At 41.0% G+C, this 13,162-nt stretch overlaps 1 long non-coding RNA gene and 1 other non-coding gene across 2 annotated transcripts; one reads left to right on the top strand and one right to left on the bottom strand.

Annotated features, from left to right (window-relative positions):
• The first annotated feature begins 420 nt into the window (after positions 1–420).
• Positions 421–4,011, top strand: LOC110598683 (uncharacterized). The gene is made up of 3 exons (XR_005732182.2): positions 421–2,063; positions 2,778–2,907; positions 3,670–4,011. It is a non-coding gene; the product is annotated as an uncharacterized LOC110598683 (long non-coding RNA).
• Positions 652–724, bottom strand: Trnaf-gaa (transfer RNA phenylalanine (anticodon GAA)). Its single transcript has one exon. It is a non-coding gene; the product is annotated as a tRNA-Phe (tRNA).
• Positions 4,012–13,162: the final 9,151 nt, after the last annotated feature.

Consider the following 13,162-nt stretch of genomic DNA (forward strand, 5'->3'; position numbering starts at 1 on the left):
CTCTTTTACCACTGGACGAGTATATGTGGTTAGGCCACCAAAGCCAGACCTCCCGGCCCTCTAGCCAGAATCGGGTCCCCTTCCTGGGCCAGGCCAGAGGGCCCCTTTGAGTGTGCGGGAGGGTTTGGCTGTTTCTTCAAAGGCAGATGCTTTCCGGGAACGGAATGGAATGAAATTGGGGACGCAGCTGTCCTGTCGCCCCAGCCTACAGTGCGAACTCACTCAGACGGGGCTTCCTTCCTAGCACCTGCCAGCCCACCCCGTCCAGTCCGCCCCGTCCAGTCCGCCCCGTCCAGTCCGCCCCGTCCAGTCCGCCCCGTCGATCCACGCGCGCGCCCGAGGCCAGGGCCGGGCGGCGGCGGCGCGCGCCAGGGGGCGGGACGTCCGGGTCTCCCGAGCAGAGGGGCCGCCCTAACGGCGCCGGGGCTCCCCACCGCGCACGCGCGCCAGTGCCTCCGACGCCGCGAAGAGGGACCCGGAAGTGGCGGTGCCGAGGGGCTGCCGTTCCTCCTGGGTGAGAACCGCGGTGTCTGTTTCTCTGCCGCCCTCTCGTCCTCATTCTTTCGCAGACTGGAATGAATACACCGGGACACTCTGGACGTGGGGGTTTTATGAAATTTGAGTCTTTCAGATTAAAACTAAAAACCCGACTGCCGAAACCCGGGATCGAACCAGGGACCTTTAGATCTTCAGTCTAACGCTCTCCCAACTGAGCTATTTCGGCGCCTTCCGCAGGGCTCTTGGGCTAAGCTATTACTGAGCACTCCACGTCCAATTATCACACTTGCATTTTCTAATGAGCACTTGCAAAGTTCCGCGATTTCTTTGTCCTGCTCCACGGTAACCGCCCTCCCGCCCGCCATTCCCCAGCCCGGATCCGACGCGCTCCACCTCCGCGCCCGCAGCCCCGGCGATGGCTCCCGGGGACTGGAACTGGGGGTCTCAGGGAGCCGATTCCCTGCTACACGTGCGTCACCGTGCGGGAAAGTTCCAGGGTCCCCCCGACGAGCGGTGTTGGCGCAAAACTATTGTATGGAGTGGACAGGGCCTCAGAGGCAAGAATAGCGGCCCGCCCGCCTCTGGTGCGGAGTTTGCACCCTCTGGTGCACCTGGATGCGGGAGCGCCCGCCTTAATTATCATCTCTTTGAGTGGAGCCTGCTTGGCAAAAGCTAGCGCAGCTCACGGAGGGCGAGTACTCAAATGTCAGTGCTACTTCTTAACGCAAGTCGCAAATATTCCTCAAGTACCCATTAAGTGCCAAGCTAGGACATTCTGCAACTCCCAACATCCTGTTGTTATGTTCTGTTTTTCATCCTCTCCAATTAAATTGGATTTATCTCAAGGCGAGGATCTTTCACTTTACCGCCCTTTTAACCTGCTCATTAGAGCTTTGCATTAAAGTGGAAGCTTCTCAACCAATTTGGATGAATGGATGGATGGATTCAAAGGGGAAAGAAAAAGTAAATTGGAAGCGTCTGCAGTCTCTGTTGTTACCACCAGTTCTCCTCCCCTTCTGGAAAAGAGTCTCTCTCTGAGTTCCTTGGTTGTGCCATATCCAAACACAAAGAGCCTGAGATTTAGAAGTCAGTGGGTAAAGGCGGGAGAGACCCAAGAGAATTTGGAGCTAGAGAAGTTCAGAGGTTTAGGGAGCTGTAGAGTGGAAGAAGTCTGGGGTAGTCGCCTTAATATCCTACATTTAAAAGGAAGCAGAGAAAGAAGAGTTTTACAGGTTTTCTTACATGTTCACAATGTCCCCTTCACATTCTGAAAATACTGCAGGAAAGACTTGAATTATTTTCAATGACTCTTTGGGTTCCCAGTTGGCGACTCTTTACTGTTAACTGCCTGCCTGGATTGAATCATGCGTACCTGAACTTCTTAGATTTTATAATTCATGTCTTCAGGTTAACATCTAATCTAGGAAGTCTCTCCTGAAAATATGTATTTGGATGAATGTCAATGGACGGGGTCAATAATAGACATGAGATCCAGGTCATAGTGTTGCCCTTTCTTGATCTGCTAGCCACACAAGCAAATCAGTAGCTGGAAAATCAAACCCTAGGTAACTAAGAAAGTGGCAGGTAACTTTAGATGGGATTTGGGGTGGGAACAGGGGGTAAGAAAAAGTGCTTGGTCTAAGGGGAAATGGAGGAACAGGAGTAAGAGACTCATGAAGAAGAAAAGGTGTAACCAATAACATTGTCTTTACAATTTAATAAGATCCTGTGGCAAATTATGAAACAATAGAAACTACATTGTAATAGGGATCATATGCTGAGTAAAGGTTGATTTCAGAATGTAAGGTTGTGTTGCATGTCATGGGTAAGCTGGGTGCTACAGTGTCCTGGTTTTCCCAGGATATTCCTTATTACATGTATTGTCCCAGAATCCCACTATGGTAGTGCCCCTTTCACTGTTAAAAGTTTAAAATGCCCTGGAATGACCAGAACATAAATAGTATAGTGGGCTGATTTATAAACACTGTGGAAAAGAGCTTCAGTTTGCTATCATACAATGAACTACACAGGTTTCATGATCAGCTCAAAGATTTTTAATACCAAGCAAATATTTGCTGTTGTTATTTTACAAAGGAAACTGAAAGTTTCTGGGACTTAGCCCTGTGGGGCTGGGGATGTGGCTCAAGCGGTAGCATGATTGCCTGCCATGTGCGGTGCTGGGTTCAATCCTCAGCCCACATACAAATAAAGATGTTGTGTCCACCGAAAACTAAAAAATAAATATTAAAAAATTCTCTCTCTCTCTTTAAAACAAAAAGGTTTATTTTGGCGGACATTATTGGAAGTTTCAGTGCATGGTTGGTGGACTCATGGCTTTGGGAGTGGCAGTGCATTATGGTGGGAGCACATGAAGAGGAAGCCCATTTACCTCATGACCATGATGAAGAGGTGGGTCTCACTATTCTCTTAAAGGGTAGGTTGCCAATGACCAGAAGACCTCTCTCTAGGCCCTGCCTCTTATAGGTCTATCACTTCCCAATAGCTCCATTTTGGGGAACAAGCCTTTAACACATGTGTCTTTGGGGAATACCATAGGTTGAAACTATAGCAGTTCTCAAACTATTTAGCCATGTGTCCTGGATTACTGCAGTAAATCCACAGGGATTCTACAGAATACCTTACAAAAACAGCCATATTCAACACCTTGGGGACACTGCAAAGTTTCAGGCAATTGATAGCTTCAGCAATCGGTCACTCTACATTTCTTTCGGGGATGCCATCTCTTTGCAAAAGCTAGGCTGTCTACAGTCACGATAAAGAGCAAGTGCCCATGAAAACCAATGGAAATTAGGAAATTCAAGTTGAGGTAGCAAATCTTTTTCCTTGAGAAATTGTGAAATTGGCCTGAGAAGTTTTGCACCCAAGGTGCACACACATCCCAATGATAAGTAATTGTGGTTAAGAATTGAATGAAAATACAACATTTCTTTCAATTTATGTGTATAATTTTTTTTCAAGAGGCTACATAGCTGTGGGACATAAATACTTATTAAGCTGTTTGGGCCCAAGTTCTTAATAAAAGGAAGTGTTGGGTATTTCTTTTGGCCTGGGGGCATTAGGAAAAATACCAAGACACTAAGAACATTGTGAGCACAGAAAGTTCGTGAATGAAAATTGTTAGAGTTGGGGAGAAAACTTTGCTTTACTCAGTTGCAGAGGCAAGAAGAGGTACCTACCAGAGCATCTGTGGAGACCAAGTATCACGCGCTAAGTGAAGCAAAAATGTGGGCACATGTGTCACAGTAAGAAGGGTCAGATGATAAAGATGTTGGCATTCAAAATAAGGGTAAGAATATTGAAGAAGACGCCAAGTTGAAGAAAAAAAAAAACTTTCTGTAAGCTGCAGTTCTGTCTTCCCAATTAGCCCAAGGATTTTGGCCAGCTCCAACCTAATTACCTATGAGAACTATGAAAACTAATTATGAGAACTAACTATGTAGATCTAATAAAAGTAAAGAGAGTACATTGTATATGGGTAAAACATCTGATCAACTTTTGAACTGCTGTCAACTTATTATCTGCCCTTAACTTTGCTCCTGGGACCCCATAGCATGTAGACACACAGAGCACTTATTTTTATTTGTCTCTGCTATTAATTATTCAGTATTTCTCAAAAGGGTTAAAAATATGATGTAGGTATATGAAAAGGACAAAGAGTCAGTTTAAATGGCTCCTGTGGGCCCAAACTGGGACTTTCTGAACATCACAATAAACAAGGAGAATAAAGGGATTAAGTAAAATGAGAATCAACCCATGAGTACAAGTGCAATATCTAGGAAGGGAGGTGAGGGCCAAGTGAGGGCTTTTGCTTGTACCTGACTGAGTTGGGTCAAATGATAAATGTGGAGGGAGTGATGGCTCTGGAAATCACCATTTTCCAAACACCAGTAAAGATTGATTCATCCAAGAATCATCAGTGGATGTTAAGTCTGGGGTAGGAAGTTTTTATGAGGCCATCAGCTCATGGCTCCAAGGTGTCTCTCCATAGTTTGTTTAATAACTACAAGGGGGAGTCATGGTGGCTCATGCCTGTATCCCAGTGGCTCTGGAGGCTGAGGCGGGAGGATTGCAAGCTCAAAGCCAGCCTCAGCAATTTGGCCAGACCCTAAGAAATTTAGCAGGACCCTGTCTCAAAAACAAACAACAACAACAACAACAAAACCCCCAGCAAGTGGTGCATACCTGTAATCCCAGTGGCTGTGGAGACTGAGACAGGAGGATTGCAAGTTCAAAGCCAGCCTCAGCAACAGTGAGGCACTGTCTCTGAATAAAATACAAAATAGGGCTGGGAATGTGGCTCAGTGTTTGAGTGCCCCTGAATTCAAACTCCAATATCCACCTCGCCAAAAAAAAAGGACTGGGGTTGTGGCTCAGTGGTTAAGCACCCCTGTGGAGTTTAATCTCTGGTCCAAAAAAAAAAAAAAATAGCATGCACTTCCTAATGTGATGCCCTAAAAAGGACATACACTTAAGAGTATCCAGCCAGGGGTACAAAAGCTGAATTTAATCAGGAGGTAACATCAAACAAAACCCAAATAAAGGTCATTTTAGCCTGTATTCACCAAAAAGTATTAAGATCATGAAAGCAAAGCTGAGGACCTGCCCCCTCTGAAAGCTGGCTAAAGAGACATGACAGCCCATTGCAGTGTCTCAACCTGTACTGGTTTTACTCCGGAGGGAAATGTCTTAAAGGATATTATTGGGACAATTCTTGAAACTGGAGCATGGGTTGTAGATCAGATAAATGTTATATCATTGTTAAGTTGCATGAAGTTGGCAGCCATGGGCAAAAAACTGTCTATTTTTAGGAAATACTAAAGTATTCAAGGATAATCAACTCTTAAATGGTTCAGAAAATAAATAAATGTGTGTGTAATATACATAAATACATACACAGAGAAAGAAAATATGAAACAACAAATAGGGAAAATATTAAAAGTTGATGAATCTGGGTAAAATCTGTGTTGAACTTCTTTATCTTTGCCATCTTGTAACTTTTCTGAGAATTTGAAACTCAAGTTTAAAAAGAAAATACAAATATTTTTGACTGTCTTCTGAAGCCAAAACTATTTCAGTTAGAGCATGAAGAAAACTGAGGCTTATTTAGCCTGATCCACAAGTTTTACATATTAGGATATGGAGGTCCAGAAACACTGAGTAACTTGCTGCGATTTACTGTATTAGTCTGCTTGAGCTGCCATAACAAAATATCATAGACTAAAATTGACAATCAGAAGTTAATATTTTCACAGTTCAGAGGTTAGGAAGTCCAAGATCAAGGAGCCAGATGATTGGGTTTCTGGTGTGGGCTCTCTTCCTGACTTGCCAACAGTGCCTTCTCTCCTTCCATGCATGTATGAGAACATGCATTCCTACTGGATCAGTACCCCACTTTTACCACCTCTTTAACCTTAATTACCTCCTATAGCCCTATCTTCCAAAAATAATCACATTGAGGGTTGAGATATATGCACTGGGCATGTGGGGGACACAATCCAATCTATAGTAGTTACACAATTGATACACAACTGACTGCTCACCCATAAAACATACTCTTCACCTTTCATCAAATTCCTTTCTTTCTTTCTTTCTTTTTTTTTTTTTTTTATAAAACAGACTCTATTTCAATTGATAATTGGCATGAGAGTCTAACTCTCAAATTGGAATCTGGGGCTGGGGCCCAGCCTTTTTTATAGATGCTTTTTTTTTATGTGCATGATTATGCATTTTGAAGTTCTCTGCATGTAGAAAACAATACCTTTGCTTGATGGATGTAAAATGATTTCTCCAAAGTTACATATTGAAGTTGTGTCTTAGGGGGAAAGTATTATAAAAAAGTTAATAGATTGCAAATATCATCAGTGTGCTGAATTGATCCAAAAGAAGTTAATTTATTTAAAGCCATTAAACCACAAGTCGATGAAGATCTTATTGTTTTTTGTTTTTGTTGAATCACATGCATCAATATAAAGCCTCTGGGTATACTTACCAGGCCAGAAACAATTAAGTAAATTATACTCAAGAACAACTTACCAAGCTTTTTTTATGTTCTAATCCAATCCTCCCACGTCCATCTACCAAACGCCTAACTAACCATGTAGATTTTGCTCAATGCCCTAAAGGCCAGAAAACTTGGATTCCAGAACTTAAATTTCAGAGACTCAGTGCTCTTTAAACACTGCTTAGTTTAATTGCTTGTCTCTCCCTTTTGATGCAGTGGGCCAGGCTCCCAACTGTATTCCTCCAACTGTCCTCATCCCTCCATCTGCCCACCCTCATCCAGTGACTAAGGATACGGCCTGATTATTCACCCAAAGAAATCAAATGAAATAAACTTAATATAGAAGTTTCCTAAATCCCTTGATTTTTTTTAAATGGTAGAAACTACAAATAAATCAGTATTTTCTTTTGCCCCAGTGAAGGTGGGGCAAGATAGTATTCAATTGTTACAGACCTGGGGCCTTCTGAGAACCTGAGGCAACGCAATGTCCCCCTGTCATACCCCAATTCTTGTAACCATGTCAGAAAAATTTCAGACATGTCGCTCAGAGGTATAGGTGGACGTTTGTTGAAGGAATAGGAAAAGGGGAAGGGGACATTCTCAAGGGAAAGAGTGGGTCGTCTCAGAGAGGAGAGGGACAATGTGCCTCCCCTGCACTTCAGTTTTACTGGGCATCCTGGGGAAGTTTCCAGAGGGTCCCTCCCAGGTCCACCTCTTGACTTTTGACTGACAGCAAGATGACATGGGACTTTCAAATACCCACTGCCATGGCAACTCTTGGTCACCTTGGCCCGTGCTAACTGGTTCTAATTGGATTCTTAACCATACATTCTTTACAGATTCTGTTGTTAGGAGAAATTATTCGTATCTCTCTGAGTTTCAGAATCTGGTCACAAAATCTCCTGGGTTCCTTCTGTTGATATTATCTCAAGCCTGCAATTTCTCCTGCAGTTAACTGGTATTTTGCTGAAAAATGTGACATAATCCTGTTCGCTTCTTGGGAATTAAAAAAAAAAAAAAGCTTATGGGCATCAGCACAGTGGGCCCATTTTATGGAATTACTCTATTAACCACGTGTTCACACTATTTACATCTGTCGGTTCCCTAACACATTGGCTGGAAGCTCAGAAAAGGAAACTCTGTTTCCCTTTTGACCTTACAGGTGCCTCACATTCTTGACTTGTAGGGTCTCACAACCCTAAAATGGTCTAAAAATTACTTAAAACTAACCACGTTTGAAATACAATGAATGCAGAAAGAAACCTTTTCTGAGCTTCCCTTATGTAGCCTTCCAAGAAGTAAAGCTGCCCTAAGTCTCCTCTCTGGGGAACTTCCAGCAAGAAAGGAGACTAAGAGCAGCTGGGTAAGAAATTGCATCAACCAAATGGTAGTACTTCTCATTTATTCACCTAAAAGCTGTTTGTTTCTCTTCCTGTCTCCTTATTAAGTTTGTGCACAAACTTTTGTCCTTAGCTGTTCAGCCATTCTCTACATTTGAATGATCCTACATGCATGTGAATTACAATTTTCTCCATTAATCCATGTATTGTGAGTTAATTTGCAACCTCCACCACTGGACCCTAAATTAGTAGGAGGAAAATTCTCACAACAACACTTTCCACTACTTTCATTTTCTTCTCCAGGTTTATCTTTCTGTATCCTTATTCCCCAACTCCATCTCCTCCCATTAGCCAATGCTTAAACCCTCTTACGCCTGCACTCAGAATGTAGAATTTGTTATAAAAAAAGAACAGAGACAAGCCAGCTCTTCCCTACCCTTGCACACAGAGCCAGAGTTTATCAAGGGGATGTGAGTGGATGGGTGGGATGGGTGAGAGCAAGGAAGGGCGAAGCTTTTCTGCTTCCTGTGGTCAGGACTTTTGCAGGACTGCAGGGTGAGGCGGGAGCCTCACAGACCCACTTTCCTTCTGAAGTTGGAGAGGTCAGGACACTGGCCCAGAGCTTTCCCAGATTAGGGGGTTGGAAAGCAGGGCCCTAACCTCAGATTCCCCCCTTCACATTCCAGCCCGGTACAAACATTAATAATTGGAAAAGTTAGCTTACATTTTTTTCCCAATCACAGAAAGTTGCATACATTTCCAAAGGGAATAAACCTGCAGCCCAGCCCCATCATTCTGTTTTTCCCATGGATGACGCAAGGTCTGATCCTTTCCTGGGAGGCAGGTCATGCCACAGACAAGAGCCCCTCTTCTGACAACACATTCTGCCCTCCCTGATGGCAGTAAGTGTCTAGATAGCTGGATAAAGAGCAATGCTTCCGAAGGAAAATAATGGATGCTTTCTTGTTTGTTCCATAAGGAATACAACAAGCAAAATCAAAGTGCTATTCTTTACGTCACTAAAATAAACACACACACACACACACACACACACACACACACACACACACACACCAAGTATTGGTGCTAGAGTAATATTTATAAAACATACGGGAGCTTAGATCAGCTGAGACAGGACTTCTACCCTAACTGGGAATCCATGAAAGCCCAGAGAAACAAATGATTCTCAGTAACAGTTTTTGGTGACAGAGGTAGGGCTAGAACTAGGTTTCAGGTCCCAGGTCAAAGCTGCTATACTGCACCATGCCTGTCCCTATCTGAGACCAGCCTTGTCAGAATACAGGTTTGTTTAAATCTCTGATCAATAGACATTTAAGGAATAGTCAGTCCTTTATATCTGAGGGTTCAATTTCCTTGAATTCAACCAACCACAGATTGAAAAATTTTTTAAAAGCCTGTCTATGCTGAACATGTACATTTTCTTGTCATTTGTCCATAAATGTTACAGTATGATAACTATTTACACAGCATTTACATTGTATTACAAATAATCTAGAGATGATTTAAAGTATACAATGTATATCAGCTGTATTCAGTGTAACATTTTATATCAGAGACCTAAGTAGCCTCAGATCCTCAGAGGTCCTGGAACCAATGTCCCTCAGCTGCCATCCGTGTTGGGTCTTGAGGCAGTTGTCATGACCTTACTCAGTCCTCAAGTCTTGCTACTTACACTAAACTGGCAAAGTCCCTGAGCCCCTAAAGAACTTCTATGCCAACTTTGAGAATCTTGAGGCCTAACTGCTTTCAAATGAAAGTCTGGCCCTAAAAAGGGACCTGCTAAGAATGGTTTATATGTCAGTATAAGTAGAAGTCCTTCACGCTGACTCTGTGGGCCTCTGGAGGTGTTCTCGTAACACGCCCAGTGCCACCTATGAAGGGTTCTGGTTGAAAATGTTTGACCTGAAGCCACTTGAGCCTCCAGGTAGACCTGACTTCCAACTGGTAAGAAATTTAGAAAATGGAGAAATGAGATTGATGAAACCATGACGAAATGACCAGATATACCCAGAATATGACATTCTCTAAGATCCCTGGCCTATTTGTCTACAAAACATCAAGGTTGGGTTGGGAGTGTGGCTTGGTGGTAGAGTGCTTGCCCAGCATGTGTGAAGCCCTAGGTCCCATCCCCAGCACAGCCAAAACTTAAAAAAAAAAAAAAAAAAAAAAGTCAATGTCATGGAAAAAAACTAAAACATCAAAAAATGGAAAGATAGTTTTTATATTTAATTGTCTAAAAGACATCACCTACTGTAAGGTGTGGATCATTATTGGATAATGTGTAGGGGGGGGGAAAAACAAATGAGAGACTTTGAGGGGAATATGGGGAGATTTGAACCTATGTATTGAATAGCAGGAAATGATTTAATTTCTTAAGAATGAAAATGACATGGTCATTATTTATTTATTGTTTCTAGAGGATTTTGCTGAAGTGTTTTGAGTTGAACTGTCACATCTATCACTTACTTTCAAATCACTCTCTCATATATAGAGATAAAAGTCAATACAGCAAAATGTCAATGTTGTTGCGTCTAGGTGGAAACTATATCTCCCAATTTTTCTGTATGTTTTAAATTTGTCATAATAAAATTTGAGAAAATAGCCAAGTGTGGAAGTTCATACCCATAATGCCAGCTACTGGGAAGGCTGAGGCAAGACTTCAAGTTTGAGTCTAGCCTGGGCAAATTAGCAAGATCAAAAATTTAAAAAATTCTTTTCAAAGGGCTGGGCATGTAACTCAGTGATAGAGCACTTGCCTAGTACATGCAAGGTCCTGGGTTCAGTCTCCAGCACTATCAAAAATATGTTTTTTGAAAAAAGACAAATATTAAAATATTAGTCATATCTTACAGATCCTAGCAATATAGAAAAATTGGGAGATATAGTTTCCAGCTAGATACAACAACGTTGACATTTTGCTATATTGACTTTTATCTCTAAATAGGAGAGAGTGATTTGAAAGTAAGTGATAGATGTGACAGTTCAACTCAAAACACTTCAGCAAAATCCTCTAGAAACAATAACATAACATCCAGGAGTTTTTTTAAAAAACGTTCTTAGTTATAGACGGACACAATACCTTCAGTTTATTTTAATGTGGTGCTGAGATGTGAATCCAGTGCCTCACATGAGCTAGTCAAGGACTCTACCACTAAGCTACAATCATAGCCTCTGGAAATTTCTGAATTTTAATACTATTTTTCATTAAAGACTGACGAACACTGTTTCCTATTAATAGGATTTTAGGCACAGGAAAGTAACCAGGGATTTTGTAAGAGTTCTTTCCTAAAATAGTCAGTCTTGGTAGCCTCTTTATAAATTTATTGCTAAGATTTGGTATGTACCTAAAAAGCCATATTTTTTAAATCATCAGATCAGAATATGACAAAAAATTTCTTGCTTCTGTTTTTACTTTGAAAATCTTACAAAAGCATAAAATAAAAATGTATACATAGCTTTTAACACAAAATGAATCATCTTTCTTGAAAAATAACACAATTTAATGACATATACTCTCTCAAGGATTTGGAAACAGAGTTTCCATACTTTGTAGTCAACTCCAATGTAATTTATAGTGAAATATTTAACTTTACAAGGTCAACATAATAATCTATCATGACATATGTTGGGTATAAAAATGTCTTGTCTTTTATTCTTAACTTTTAATTTCCTATTTGAATCAAGCATTCAGTTTTGACCTTCACAATTACTAAGGGAAATCAGATTGCAGTAATTAGAATACTGCAGTAACATCATCTAAAACTATGGTTTGATTAGTCCATTAACTAAAGCAACCACAATCCCAACTCCTGAGAATTTTAAACTGATTTAATTTTAGCTGTGCAGTACACTATTCTTTTTTATGATAACTGAAATATTTGCAGTTAGTCAGAGGTAGTATACTTATTTAGAATGTTACAAGGACAATAGGAAAATCTGCAGAATAGTATATTAACTTAAGGGAAATGTACATTTCGCTTGGAATTTTCATTTGATATGTAATAACCAGATAGCTCAAATAAACATTTTGCTTTGGAGGGTATTTTTTTCTGGGTAAAGAAAAATTGCTTTGTATTTTCACCTAATTTTATTTTTTAAAAATGTGGATGAAACTATAGAGTCAATGATTCAAGTTTATATTTTTTCTAGAAATACATGTTTCTCAAGGGCTTATATAATATTTATTTAATACCTCTATTATTTTTATTCAGCAGTTTAATCTGGAAATGGGCTTTCCCTCCCCTTACACCCATATATTTATATTTCTCACAACCATCTTCATTAAGAGAGCAATGTTTTCATTCCAAATCAATAGATGAGGGACTAAGCAAAGTGCAGAACTGTTACGAAACATTGATTTGGAAGGCTTTCCAGTATTTTAGAGTCAAAGGAAAGAAACCAAGAATTAAAATTGCTTCTCGCAGGGCTGTGGCTGTTGCTCAGCAGTAGCACACTTGCCTGGCATGTGTGAAGCACTGGGTTTGATTCTCAGCACCACATGTAAACAAATAAAAAAAGGTCTATCGACAACTAAAAAAAAAAAAAAAAAATGCTTCTTGGGCTCCTCTAAATTGACTTAAGTCAAGAAGATGAAAGGGGGCTTCCTGCTTTCCGAATTTAGGGAAGAAAGGTTACGTTGGTCAAAGAGAAATCTTCTGTCATTGAGAAAACCCCCTTTTAAAACTGTCAGTTAGAACATAGCAAGTTTAGCTACCAACACAGCAGTATTAGAAATACAAAAAGGTAAGAAAGGATCAAATAAGAATCACTCAAAGAAGTTTCCACAAAGAAGCCCCAAAGGGAGAACAGTCTTTCTAAATAATAAAAAAACAAATAGGCCTAAATGAAATCAGAAGCAAGCATAAGACTTGCTAAACTGGTTGATCTCCTTCATGAAATGAAAGGTTTAAGGAAGAAACTGAGCTTTGTGTACACAGTGGTGTGTAGAAAAGCAAAGGCCTCTGCCTGTGGTAGGGTTATTTGGGGAGATGAGCTTATTAGGAGCAAGGATAGAGAAAGAGGCAGAGAGAAACCTAGACAGGTAACAACAAAGCCCCCGCTCCTTTACAAACCTACACATGAATTGAGATGCTGCGCATCCAGGCCTAGGGATGCAGAGATGATTACACTCCCAAGTCTAACAGGGCACACAAATTATAAGCACACAAATCATACTCATAAAGTAAGGTTAATACAGATGGTAGAACCTCAACATCTGCAGGTGAGGCCAAATATTTTAATCTGTTTTCTGTTGCTATAACAAAATACCTGAGGCCAGACA

The sequence above is a fragment of the Ictidomys tridecemlineatus genome, chromosome 6 (assembly GCF_052094955.1).
Source record: "Ictidomys tridecemlineatus isolate mIctTri1 chromosome 6, mIctTri1.hap1, whole genome shotgun sequence".
Taxonomy (NCBI): domain Eukaryota; kingdom Metazoa; phylum Chordata; class Mammalia; order Rodentia; family Sciuridae; genus Ictidomys; species Ictidomys tridecemlineatus.